At 42.8% G+C, this 14,131-nt stretch overlaps 1 protein-coding gene and 1 pseudogene across 1 annotated transcript in view; both read left to right on the top strand.

Moving 5' to 3' along the window:
• Positions 1 to 14,131, top strand: part of SLC35F3 (solute carrier family 35 member F3) — a 277,895-nt gene that overhangs the window by 82,196 nt on the left and 181,568 nt on the right. The window lies entirely within an intron of this gene.
• LOC117874095 lies at positions 421 to 13,391 on the top strand (annotated as a pseudogene).

The raw sequence follows: 14,131 nt of genomic DNA, 5'->3' as shown, positions 1-14,131 counted from the left end.
ATGGAAACTCCTACTTAGCAGTATCCAACCTCTGAGACCCCAGAACTTTCCTTTCCGAACGCAGTCAGGGATGGAGCACCAGCCCACCCTAGAAATAATAGTTCTAACCTTGGTGTCACTAGCTGGTAATTCTGCAGCCCCCGTTAGAGGCTTGGTGTCCTTTTCACTTTCCTCTGTCTTCCAGTCAGTCAGTCTATGGGGCCAAGAAAACTTGTCCATGTGAGGTGTTGTTTCACTCGGAACTGACAGAGTTCATCATTATATTATTTATGGGTGGGACATGCCTTAACCTTCCTTGATCTAGACTCATCAACTGTTGTGTAACAATTTAAAAATAAACACACAACCTACAGCCGAAAAAGAATTTATTCTTTTTTTGTATGTAATTTTAGAGGTTTTGAGAGATTTTGACTGTTGGACATGAGGTACCTGAGGTTGGAGCAAGCTCAGCAGAGCAAGGCACTTAAACCACCTGAAGAGATCAAACATAAGAGTGAGGGGGTGGTCCTGCATGACCAATGCAGGAGGCACAAGACACAGGAATGAAAATCCTGCATATCTTCAGAGAAGCAGAATTACAAAGTATTTCACTATTCCCAGCTCTCGCGATTTTTATCATGAATCTTGATATTTGTTGTTTTTCTTATAGCTAGGGTCACCAGATGTCCCGTTTTTAAAGGGACAGTCCCATTTTGGGGGACTTTTTCTTATATAGGTGCCTATTACCCCCTACCCCATGTCCCGTTTTTTCACAGTTGCTATCTGGTAACCCTACTTATAGCCCCAGTTCCTGGAATCCTTTGATTAAGTGAAGCTTCTATTTTTTTAAAATGTAAATTTCTAGCCCTCAAATTTGCATAGAGAAGCTTGAAAATGTAACCCAGGTGTACCCTAAAGTCTCAAAAACCAGAAGACAGATTAAGAAACCCCAACTATACCAATCTCATGATTTTGGGACCTAACTCCTGATTTTTGAATGCTTGGGGTTGTCAATACTGGTATTTCTCCATTTTACATGGAAAAGATTTAACATCTTTGATAGTTTGCCTTTTAGGCACAAAACATTAAGAGTTAGCCTAGCAGTCATGGTGAAATATTAGACGAGATGTCTTTATCACGTCATACATGATCTCGCTGATGAGTGAAGAATATCAAAGGTGACAAAATTCAGCACTGAATGTATAATCTCTATAGTTGGTTAGTATCTTACCTCATTTTTCTGAAAGACATTGATGTTCTAAGTTTATTGTTCTACTGTATATTTAGTTAGGTTAACCATAGCTTTATACCCTAATCTGAGCTTAATCTATCATTTAGACACATTTGTACAAGTCCCCTCGTATCACTGAAAGAGCTCAGCTGATTAATTTTGAAAATCTTACTCACACTCTTCAGATTCATAAAACCACTGAGCATTGACAAATGTGATGGATTTGAGATAGCTGAATAACTTCCCAGAACCAGGTTATAAATTGCCTGAAGAGGAAGCTCTTCGCTAGAATTCAAGAAGAAATGCAGAGAAATGATTTAAAAGATGAGTAAAAACTAGCTGTTTCTTTTTAATGTTTCACATACTAGCATCACATAATAAGTGGGCCAGAAGTACTACTAAACTTAAATGTCTATTCACTTTATGTTCAGTTCTTTAAGTACTGGCAGAAGGAGTGTTAAAAGCTTTTAAGTCATAGACTCGATTTCACATGAGACAGTTTAATAGCTGGCACAATCCCATAGCAGCAGAACAATACAATAAAACTGAAATGGCTGTAATTATTTTTCAAAAGGTACAAACTTCAAAGCTGCAGTTCACTGTACAGTATACACATACTTTTTGAAAAATAATTACAGCCATTTCAGTTTTATTGTATTGTTCTAACAAGGATCATCATCTAACAAGAATTCCAAAAAGAAAATGTGCTCTAGACTTAAAATTAGACGGTTCTGACTTACTAGAGTCTGTCTTTTCAAATTACTTGGAGAAATATCTTCAGAGACTTGAGGAGTTCTGCTTAGGCGTAAAACCTTCTTAGAGATGTGTTCAGTGCTTCAAGCCAAAGAATGCAAACTTTTGCTCTCAGAATTTATTTTACTGATCTGCACTCTTCACACACATACACTGTACTCATCCCATGAGGACAATGTGGTGGAGAGAGTGGCTGCATTTGATGTACATTCTTGTTCTATGGTTAAAGGGTAGATTGGGTTGAAAGACAGATTCCTTTCTCAGTCACCAGAAATGTGAATCTTTCTGAATCCAGTGAGAAGGAAATCGGGCAACTAACTTCATGTCCACACTGGGAATAGAATAGTGACAGCTACAAGTAGATTGAAACTAGCAGAATTTTAGCACAGTTTCCCTGACTGCGTAGGTAAGAATATTTTGTCTTATAACCCAGGGCCCAGATCATCTCCTCCCATAGAAAACTCTTCAGCAGGGGATCAGGGAGAAGGAATCGGTGTGGTGATCCCCGTGTAGAAGACTTCCCTCATTGTCCCATCAGGCGTGGGGGGGGGGAAAGGCAAGTTTTGAGTCAGGAGGAAAAGGCAGCATGGCCAACCCCCACTGGGTCTTTGGGAGGTCAGGACCATCCAGGCAGCGCCCTGTGCCTCTTCACCAGATCTGACCTTAGTACACCTTCTCTCCAGTGTATCTGGATTGCTCATTTAGTAACGTTTAATATACACATTTGTACAGAAACTCTTTGTTCTTATTATACAGTTCAGGTCTGTATCAGGCACCCTGAAGAAAATAATTGCCTGAGACTTTATTCTTTGAAGTACAGCTCATCCCGCTGCCAGTTTTCTTAAAGGAGCAAAGACTGGCATCTAAAATAGCTATGCTTAGCTAATGCCTCTGCTCCAGGCTCCTACAAATCAACTTACAGCAGAGCTGCCCAATTTCAGCTCCAGGCTTGCAGAATATGTGCTCAGTACTTGAGCAGAGAATGAGATTTGAACTATCTGTTCTTTACTGTGAAATAACAAAAAATTACTCCATTAATAATTACCGCAAGTAAAAATGTAAATATATTTAATGTAAATGCCCTTGATCAAAACACAGGAAGGGTGCCAAGGGGTCACAGGCTTTTTGGGAAATTATGTGAAAGAAAATTTGGGGAAAAATACATAGGTTTCCAGCTGGCTGAGAGACACTTTCTTCCTTAGTGTATGAGATTGCACACCCCATTCTTCAACCTATCAGGCAAAAAAATAGTCTGGTGAAGTGTGCAGACCCCACCCTATCTTGGGGAGTCAAAAGGGTTAACCCTCTCCTTGAATGGGGGAGTGCACCCACGTCTTCATTCCAATGGTTACAGTGGAGAAAGGCAGCAGAGAAAACAGGGTGCAAAAGGACAATTCCTTTTTACTCAAGGGAGGCTAAAGAGAGATTTGATGGGTTTCATTTCCCACTCCCCAAAGAGACTGGGCAAGAGAGCCTGGGTGGTCCCAGCAACAGTCTTGAAAGAGAGTCTTGTTCAATTTTTGCCAGCATGAAGAGGTCTCTGAGCATTCTTTGGGGGCTGAATTCTGTGGACAACCCAATGGAAGTTGTTGCACCTCACCCAAAGAGCCCTTGCTTTCCTGCATCATCTGTATAAATAAAGTCTGGACTAGAAGTCTGTACTCAGCCAGATGAGCTAGTTAAATGTGCAGGCTTCAGGTACATTCCCAACTTATGTGTACAGCTTTTACATCTCTTGCACAGACTTTAGGAAGAGATTCCCAAGTCCTTCTGTTTCTGTTGTGACCAGCAGGAGACTCTGAATGGTCCATCAACTTCCCCAGTATCTATTGGATTTTTTTATTTTGTTTGGGGGGGTTGTTTTGAATCACTGACAGAATTCTTTCCTCACCTGGGCTGGAGTGTGACTGCATCAGGACCAGCCATGCAGCCACTGTCAGCCTGGGGAAACAGCTGTCCAATGCATGGCTCAACAATCTGTGATAAAACAGTAATTCCATAAGATGTAGTGTTCAGCAATTATTCTGCCTTGGGGCTTTTCAGTTGCTTTGGCTTCTTCAGGATTTCTTGATTCACCATCATTTGAGGAAAGTCTTAAATCATTTCACAAAGAACAATACCTGGGCATGCTCTGCAGGTTTTCTGGTCTTTTTGTTCCATAAACTGAATTGTGGAGAACTGGATTCTGCAGTGGCAGCTACTTGCAGGCAAAATGGGCAGCTTCAAAGAGGAAAACACCAATACCAGTATAAAATGTGCTGGATTCTCTATCTGTAAATTACCTTCTTTGAGTGGTATCTGCATCTTTTGTTTTGTGATAAATACAGTGTGTGGTCCCTTATCAGAGAGATGATCCTCCATGTTTTTGGGATGAAATGAAGTCAGATATATGGCTGAGTGAGTAACTGCTATCACTTTAAGGAAATGCCCCAGGAAGTTCTTCAGGAACTTCTGCATTTGTGATGTTAACAGGTAAATACACAGGGAATCTGTCTTTGCAGAATTGTGTTCAGTCCTGTAGAGGCTGATCAGAGAGAAGAACATGACCACCTCTGCCATTAGTTTGGGGCATGTAGACTTTTAAATCTGTTATGACTCTTGGTGCTGGACAAGAAGCAGCTTTCCAATCCTCTGTACTTCCTGAATTCCCTCTGTATATGGTTTGTCCATGGTGTTGTCAGTGAGTGGTCATATGATCAAGTATTTTCTTAGATTTTTATCACAAAACACACAGGAAAAACTGCAGTATTTCCTTGATGCTTCTGTCAAACCAATAAATGACGTCCACACTAAGGTCTTTAATATCAGATCCCAAAGTGTTTAAAAAAGTAACTGAGGTACCTGAGGGGATATTGTGTATGATGAAGCATGGCCATCTCCTTACATAAATGGAAGGGTTCTTAGCCTGTGCTGTACTTATCACTGAGATTACCTTGGGAACTGAAATCTCACACACCTCTCAAGGGGTTCTATATGGGTTCAAATTGCTTTAAATGCCATCACTGTTAGAGGATTCATCTTCCGCCAAGTCTGAATTATTGTCTATATTAATTGCAGGTGAGAAGGGATTTTTCATCTTCCTAACCAATTTTGCTTTCAAGCCAAATGCAGATACTTTGTTCTGGCTACAGAATAAGGGTTTCCAGAGGGACAATCTGTGTACTAGATCAACTGCAACTTTTATTGGAGCTCTGCTTGTCTCTTAGTTTCAAACTGAAGGAGATTTTCAGACAGGGTTCTTACCCAGCCATTAAGTGACACATTCATTTTTAAATCTGTCTCTTTATCAGTGAGGATGTTGCTATTGACATGTTGGCACCCACCATGGATTCCTTGATGTCGGCAACTCAGTTCTGTTCTGCAAGAACTAAGTTTTAGAACTAAGGTGCATCACCACCTTTTTGTCCACTCTGGCTTGACTGTAGGCCTATATCTGTAAAACAGTGCTTTTGAATTAATGGTTGTCTGTCATGGTGAAATATTCCATAAATCTCTATGTAACACGTCTTTTCTCTTAATTTTTTCTTTCCTCTATATGGAATCAAATGGTTTAATTTGTTTTCCAGCCTGTCAAAGGATAGATCTAATAGCTACACATACAAGATAAACAGCAAAAGAGACAGGAGTGTCTGTTTAGATCTAATATTAACCACTCCCTTCTCTGTCAGAGGGTTAAATGTTATATTTTCCCATCTCCTCACCCCTCATCCCATGCCTAGCATGGAATGGGATATTTTAGTCTCTGACACACAATAGCAAGGGGTAGAGCTGTGAAGTATTCCTCTTCCCACCATTCTGGGGGGTCTTACAGTCTTCTTTGAAGCATATAGTACTGATTATTGGTGGAGAAAGAATAGTCTCTGATCAACTGGTTCTAGGATTGCCACCTTTCTAATCTCACAAAACTGAACACCCTAACCCCGCCCCTTCCCTGAGGCTCTACCCCCTGTCCCGTCCCTTCCCTGAGGCCCCACCCCCCTCACTACATTCCCCCTCACTCACTTTCACTGGGCTAGGGGAGGAGGTTGGGGTGCAGGAGGGGGTGAGGACTTTAACTGGGGGTGCAGGCTCTGGGGTGGGGCCAGAAATGGGTTCAGGGTGCGGGAGGGTGCTTTAGGCTGGGGCAGGGAGTTGGGGTGCAGGAGGGGTTGAGGGCTCTGGCTGGGTGTGTGGGCTCTGGGGTGGGGCTAAGGATAATGGGTTGGGAGTACCAGAGGGGGCTTCAGGCTGGGGGGTGGGGCTGATGGATTCGGAGTGCAGGAGGGGGCTGCGGGTTGAGGCAGGGAGTTGGGGTATGAAAGAGGGTACGGGCTCTGGGCTCAGGGTGCGGACTCTGGTGTGGGGCCAGGGATGAGGGGTTGGGGTGGGGCCAAGAGATTCGGAGTGCGGGAGGGGGCTGTGGGTTGATGCAGGGGGTTGGGGTACAGGAGGGGGTACAGGCTCTGGGCTGGTGGGGTGGGCTCTGGGGTGGGGCTGGGGGTGAGGGGTTTGGGGTGCAGGAGTGGGCTCTGGGCTTAAGGGGGTACAGGGCTGGGGTAGGGGGTTGTGGGGCAGGCTTACCTCTGACAGCTCCTGGTCAGCGGCACAGTGGGGGCGCTAAGGTAGGCTCCCTGGCTGTCCTGACTCCACACTGCGCCCCGGAAGCGGCCAGCAGGTCCGGCTCCTAGACGGGGGGCGGGGGAGCAGGAGGTTCCGCATGCTGCTCTCGCCCGCAGGCACTGCCCCTGCAGCTCCCATTGGCCACAGTTCCCAGCCAATGGGAGTGTGGAGCTGGTGCTTGAGGTAGGGGCAGCGCACGGAGCGTCTCGGAGCCGGACCTGCTGGCCACTTCCGGGGTACAGCCAGGACAGGTCGGGACTAGCCTACCTTAGACCCACAGCACCACTGACTGGACTTTTAATGGCCCGGGTGGTCTGGTTAAAAACTGGACGCCTGGCAACCGTAACTGGTTCTGAAGTGAAATAATTCCAAATACATTGCTGGTGATGAAAAATCTGGGCTTCATAAAGAATGCTGAGGAAAAAATGTTTCCGTAGCTAGTGGTGCTAAACTCATAGTGGAAACTTCTGAATTAACTTTCTGTTCTGTTGTAACTGGTAATCAGCTGAATGTGGGCTCCCAGTGTGATGAGATGGCCAAAAGGGCTAATGCAATCCTTGGATGAATAATCAGGAGAATCTTGAGTAGGAGTAGAGAGGTTATTTTACCTCTGTATTTTGTTCTGGTACAACTGCTGCTGGAAAACTATCTCCAGTTCTGATGCCCAAAGTTCAAGAAGGGGGTTGATAAAGTAGAGAGTATCAAGCTGTCTGGAGTGTCTCATGAACATGGGTGCCAACTTCAAGGCAGGCTGTTACAAACCTGGACACAAACCCCAAACTGGTTGTGTGTTCTAGAAGTGGATTTCACCAACCAAGTATTAAGTGTGAACTCCTCAAGCACTAGAACAGCCTAATATGGAGTCACAGACAGTCCCCTTGGATACTCCGGTCAATCTTGCCACCCAGGCAAGCTTGCCTTTGTGATAGATGGTCCCTTACACCAAAAATCACAATAATATTCAGGTTACTCCCCGCCCTAAAGGATCAGTTGCTTACCCCAGGTCGATTGCACCTGAGATCATACACCAAAGGCAATGCTTGTAGCCAATCCTGTAATAAACTAACTAAAGATGTATTAATTAAGGAAAGGAAACAGGAGTTATTTACAAGGTTAAAGCGGGTAAACATACATAGCAAATACTTAAATATTACCTTATTACATGGGCTACATATATTACAAGTGAGATTAATGCATGCAGCAACTACACAAGCATTTCATAAAGTCCAAACACTCAACACTTCTCTGTATGTCTGGTACCTGTTTTAACAATACTAATGCGCAGGTGAGCCAGACTGGTTTCCAGCTATGCATCTGTGAGTGTTCAGTGAAGCCTAGAGGCCTTGGCATGGACCGGCATCTGGTCTGTCAGCATCCCAGAGAGGTTCAGAGAAGAGCCACAGAGTGATTAAATGCTTAGAAAACATGCCTTAAAGTGACCAACTAACAGAGCCCAGTCTTTTCAGTTTAACAAAGAGAATGTTAAAGAGTGACTTGATTATGGTTTAAAAGTACCTACACAAGGAAAAAATATTTAATAATGGGCTCTCCAGTCTAGCAGAGAAAAATATAACACAATTAATGGCTGGAAGTTGAAGCTAGACAAATTCAGACTGGAAATAAGGCATGAATTTTTAACAGTGAAAGTAATTAACCATTGGAACAATTTAGCAAGGGTTGTGATAGATTCTCCAGCACTGATAATTTTTAAATCAAGATTGGATGTTTTTTCTAAAATTTCTACTCTAGGAATTATTTTGGGGGACTTCTATGGCCTGTGTTATACAAGAGGTCAGACTAAATCAGTGGTTCCCAAACTTGTTCCGCCGCTAGTGCAGGGAAAGCCCCTGGAGGGCCAGACTGGTTTGTTTACCTGCTGCGTCTGAAGGTTTGGCGGATCGCGGCTCCCAGTGGCCGCGGTTCGCTGCTCCAGGCCAATGGGAGCTGCTGGAAGTGGCGCGGGCTGAGGGACATACTGGCCACCTCTTCCAGCAGCTCCCATTGGCCTGGAGCAGCGAACCACGGCCACTGGGTGCCGCGATTGGCCGAACCTATGGACGCGGCAGGTAAACAAACTGGCCCGGCCCGCCAGGGGCTTTCTCTGCACAAGCGGTGGAACAAATTTGGGAACCACTGGACTAGATAATTACAATGGTCCCCTCTGGCCTTGGAATCTATGAAAAAACTGTTTTACTGGTGAAAATATTATTTGCTCTGCTAACAGCTTTATAAATGACATTTGCTTCAGGATATCAGGGTTTTCATGCCATTCACTGTCTCTCAAACCTGTTGCTCAATGTCAGCTAATGGTAATGCTTTTACCTCTGTGACTCAATTCTAAATTGCTTTGGCTACTGCCTTCACAGAATGCTGTGACATTGGGAACTTTTCTAGCAAATTTTCAATTCTCTTCCTTTTCCTGTTGCCACTTTACAGTTCTGAAATCTGCTGAAGTTCTTGTTCATGGTCTTAAGCTCAGGAATATTAGATCCAATATACACATGTGCAATATTCATAAGTTCATACTTAAACAGCAAGACAGCATAAAGATTAATGTTCTAGTTCATGTGTACTCTGTCATATAGCCTACACAGGCATCTTGGGAGGCAGTCCTTGGTAACTCATACAAGATAGTAGTGCGGGAGGGTGAGGTAAGTGTGTGCGTAGTTTCCTAAAGTCCACCACATTGCTTCATTTTGCACTGATTAGATAGTTTTCACAGCCAGGCAGAACAATCTCCCAGTAAGCTAACCTGAAGGAAGCACAAGGTAAGATGTGACAACCACCCAAAGAACAAATATTTTAACTTTAAATACAAAGTTAAAACCTTTGGGACTCATTTCATATCTCTGTTATCCTTAACTTCTTTTATCACATAAAGACTGGTGTTGCTGTGATATGATGGTTAACAATATGTAGGGGGAGAGAATTCCCCTGGCAATGGCCTGGAGCTCAGGGTCCTAGGGCTTACCTAGCTTGCGGGAGCAAGTATCCCAGTTCAGGTCCACAGACTTGGGCTAGCGCTGGCATTTTAAAAATAACAGTGCTTTGAACTGGGGCTGGAGCTCAGTCTCTGAAGCTTGGAGAAAGGGGGTGTTTCAGAGTCACATGGACTGCTAGTGTCTGGCACACTGGTGCGCTATACATTTACACCCCAGCTTGCCATACACTGTTTGTCTAGACAAGCCCTTTGTGTGAAGCCCAGCCTTCTTGCCACTCTAAACTGGCGCGAAGGGGCATGATGCTCGGATTTCCAGTAACATGCTGTCCTTGGTTTCTGCTTGGTTTCATATCAGCTATTAGCTAATTAGATGTCTGACATATTTGGTGCTCTAGCTCCTCTTACTGGTGGAAGAGAAATTCAGTTCTCCAGAGTCTCCTGGCTCCTGTGAGTTGGAGGGAGGAAGAGGTCTTTTGCTACTCTCATTCCCCAGCCTCTGATTTATACACCAGTAACTTTCCCACACACACACTATCCCCTGTCCGTAACTTCAGTGCCTGCCTCTGCTGTTCCCTGCCTTATATATTCAGTACAGCTAACTCCAGACATTCATAAATAATCAGTCAGGGGTCAAAATATCATGAGAGAGACTTAAAAATCGTAAGATTTTAAAAACATCATAAATTTAGGAGTATGGGAGCTTTTTGCTTTCTGGTTTCTGAGCCTCCAGGGTGTACTTGGGTCACATTTTCAAGGTTTTTCTCCATACCCAGGAGGACTAGGAATGTATTTTTTTTAAAAGATTCTCACATAAGCGATGAATGCAGGAGTTCGGGCTATAATAAAATATCAAGTATCATGAGGCTTGCAATAAAATCAGGAGTTGTCAGCTATCTAGATTTCCCAAGCAGCCAATCAAGACTGGGAGTGGATGGGTCATTACACAAACTAAAAACTATTTCCCCATGCTAATTTTTCCTCCTCCTGTTACTCACACCTTCTTGTCAACTGTTTGAAATGGGCCATCCTAATTATCACTACAAAAGTTTTTTTTCTCCTGCTGATAATAGCCCACCTTAATTGATTTGTCTCATTAGAGTTAGTATCGCAACCTCTATGTTTTCATGTTCTCTCTCTCTCTGTGTGTGTGTGTGTGTGTGTGTGTGTGTGTGTGTATATATAAGATATATATATCTTCCTACTGTATTTTCAACTCCATGCATCTGATGAAGTGGGTGTTACCCCACAAAAGCTTATGCCCAAATAAATTTGTTAGTCTCTAAGGTGCCACAAGTACTCCTCATTCTTTTTGCTGATACAGACTAACACGGCTACCACTCTGAAAATTGTAAATTGTGTTTTTCTAGATTTCATGAAATTATATATGTAAAGGTCCCTATGGCACATTCTCTGATGCCCCAGGAGACGCTCAGTTACTAAACAATCTTCAAAGTGTATCTGTTTCAGTCTATCTAATGTTGGAGGGCACTGCTGCCAGAATGATAATTTTAGGAATTAGCTGGGATTGCACATTGTTTCTGAACTCAAGGTGGCACTACAGGACTATATTTGGCACCGACTTTCTGATTTATTGTTAAAAATGTAGCTGTCTGAATTTGTGTACACCTAAGAATTTAGAAGAGGTGAGGGGGTTATTTTAATGCTTTTCTCTTTTGTTGTATGCATTATGAGCAAGATACAGTATTTTGGTTTGCTGTAGTTTTCAGGAATTAGAATTTGCATGCTTATTGTAAAATGAACAGGCAGCAATAATGCCAAAATAATGTACTGATCACTGAATTTATGGTTGCTTTTAAGTAAAAGAAAATATTTAAAACAAAATTCAGATGCCAAGCCATTGTAAAACCCTGGCTTTTAACTGTTACCAGTCCCAGTGCATAAGTATCTCAAAAGGACACTGCCAGCCTCTAACAATAATTTCTTCACAGCTTAAATCTGCAGGAGCAAGCCAGACTGATTACATTTCTTCATTCCTTGCTGCAAAACTATTGGAGAGAAATTGTTCTCTTGTATTTTCAGGTCTTTCTTTGAAAAGCTCTTGATCCTTTCATTGCTTTGGTGCTTCTGAAAACAGGCTCACAACTGGGCACTCTTTGCCGGCTGCTATAAAAAGTGCCATATATTCAGATACTGTGATATTTATTTTGTCAAATACTGTTTCTTGAAAATGTAATAGTGTTTGTGAAAGATGTCAGATCGACAGAATTGGAAACGCTATTACCAGCCCAAAGTGTTCCAAAATCATGAGTCAGGACCCCCTAAAAATCATGATATCCACTAGAAAAACAATACATTTGCCTTCTGAGTTTTGAACCTTTGTGGTACGTCCAGGACATGCTTTCAAGCTTATCTTCACAACCATAAGGGCTAGAAACTTTTCAAAAGGAAAGCTGAGTCTCATGTTTTCATTTGATTCCAAGAGCTGGGGCTTTAAGAAGGAAAAAACCAAGTATTGAAAGCCTTGTGATAAAATCATGAGACTGGCAACACTGACAACGGTCACAGGACAAGCACAGAACTAGCAATGATACTGCAAGTTTCTCCATACAGTCCCAACAGTATGTCTTATGCATGTCTTGGAGGGACCACCTCTAGGGGATTAGAGAAAATAGTTCAATTTGCTATGCTCTTTTAGGGTATGTCTACAATGCAATTAAAAACCTGCGGCTGGCCCATGCCAGCTAACTTAGGCCCGGGCTAAAGAGCTGTTTAATTGCAGTGTAGATGTTCAGGCTCAGGCTCGAGCCTGGGCACTAGGACCTCGCGAGGTGGTAGGTCCCAGAGCTGCAGCCCAAACGTCTACACCGCAATTAAACAGCCCCTTAGCCCGAGTCAGCTGGCATGGGCCAGGCCTGTGTGTCTAATTGTAGTGTAGACATACCCCAGTCTTCTCACTTTCTCCTAAGGCTGCCAACAAGGGTGCCAATTGTGATGCAGACATCAGCACAATAACTGTTTAAGAACACTATCTCATTTCACGTGTCATCGAACAGCCATCAGATGGTAACAAGTTCCAGTTAGTACTGACAAAGGCTGGATTTGAACAAATGTCCGAAAAGGAAAAGGCTTTACTGGTATCCTAAGTCATCCAGTTTTCTCTGCTATGTTTTAAAAGTCTGTAGTTATAACAACTTTTTAAAGGGTCTGACCCACAGAACTTGGCTGGGGCCATGAGCTGTTACGGTGGTTGGTGAGCACTACGCTTCAGTATCAAAGGTTCCACGCTGCAGCAGGGTGTCTGAAGAGCAAAACTGGGGTAGAGCATTGCTGGCTGGAGTGGCACTTGGATGAGCCATTTGTGAAGGCAACAGAATTATTGTTACCGGAGCACCTTCAAACTGCTGGAGATAGAAGACAAGCATCAGATTCTTGGTCCAGGACTCTCTGTGATAGACTACGGGGCAGCTCCTGGTGCTTGGAGGCAGGTTGCTGTATAGAGGCCCAATGACCCAATTGGTTTTGTCTTTGGAACTGACCTTCATACTTCCCTCTGGAAGGAGCAGTCTTCCTGTCTAATGCTGACATTACAGATTTAAATGTGCTTAAGAAAATTCAGGAGCTGCTCCCTGCAGAGAAGGTGGATGTTATCTGAGTGACATGGCACCTAATCCCACAGGGGTCCAAGAACATGATCATCAGAAGTGGATGACCTTATGTATGTCCCTTTGGATCTCTCCCAAAGCCTCTTGTAGCCGGGGGGACCATCCTCTGCATAATCTGGGATGGATAGGAAGCCTGTATCCTCCAAAACACACTGAGCATTTCCAGGATGTGACAACTATAAAACCTCAATCCAGAAGGAAAGAGTCTGCAGAGTCCTGTTACCTGGCAAAACTATACAGAAAGGGAGTAAAACATAAACACTGAGGGTTATGGCTGCCCTTCCCATATGGATGGTCAGTGCCTGACTGGATACCTGCATTTGGGGTACATTTAAAAAAATCCGAGTAGTGAGACTCTGAAATTGAATTGTTTTATTTTTAAGCCCAATGTGGGAATATTTGTCATAATTTACATAGCATCATAGGTGTGCATCATGCTTTAAAGATACAAAATAAGAAAAGGTTGCCACCCCACCGAGTTTATAATATAATTATAGAAGTAAAAACATCCACTTAACTCCCACCTGAGGAGAAAGCTGTTGGGAGTAGAATGGTATGAAAACTGGCCTGGCGTGGAGCAATGGAAACAAAAATAAAATAAACTTTTGTAAAAAGTGTGTAAGGAAGTACAGTACTAGAACTGGCTGGGAATTTTAAAACTATTTTTTGTAGGTAACTGCCAATTTCTTAAAACTGAAACTTTGCAGGAACGGCTCAGTTTTGATTAATTTCATGATTTTGGAAAAAAAGTTTTGAATTGTCAAAACATCCTGTTTTGACATTTTCTAACTGAAAAAGGTTCTGTTTGGGGGATCCAAACAACTTTTTAATTAAAAAAAATAAGTTAATTTATAATAAAAATGATATAAAAAGTCTAAATGAAACCTTTCAGATTTATTGGAAATAAATATTTCAATTTGCCCAGTGAGGATTTTTTTTTTCAGATTTTCCATTCAGAGAGATTGTAGAGATTTCAACTTTTTGCTCTGGTTAGGGATGGAAATG

Source organism: Trachemys scripta, chromosome 3, assembly GCF_013100865.1.
Source record: "Trachemys scripta elegans isolate TJP31775 chromosome 3, CAS_Tse_1.0, whole genome shotgun sequence".
NCBI lineage: Eukaryota > Metazoa > Chordata > Testudines > Emydidae > Trachemys > Trachemys scripta.
Note: the sequence above shows the minus strand (reverse complement) of the source record. Positions and strands in the feature narration are given on the sequence as shown.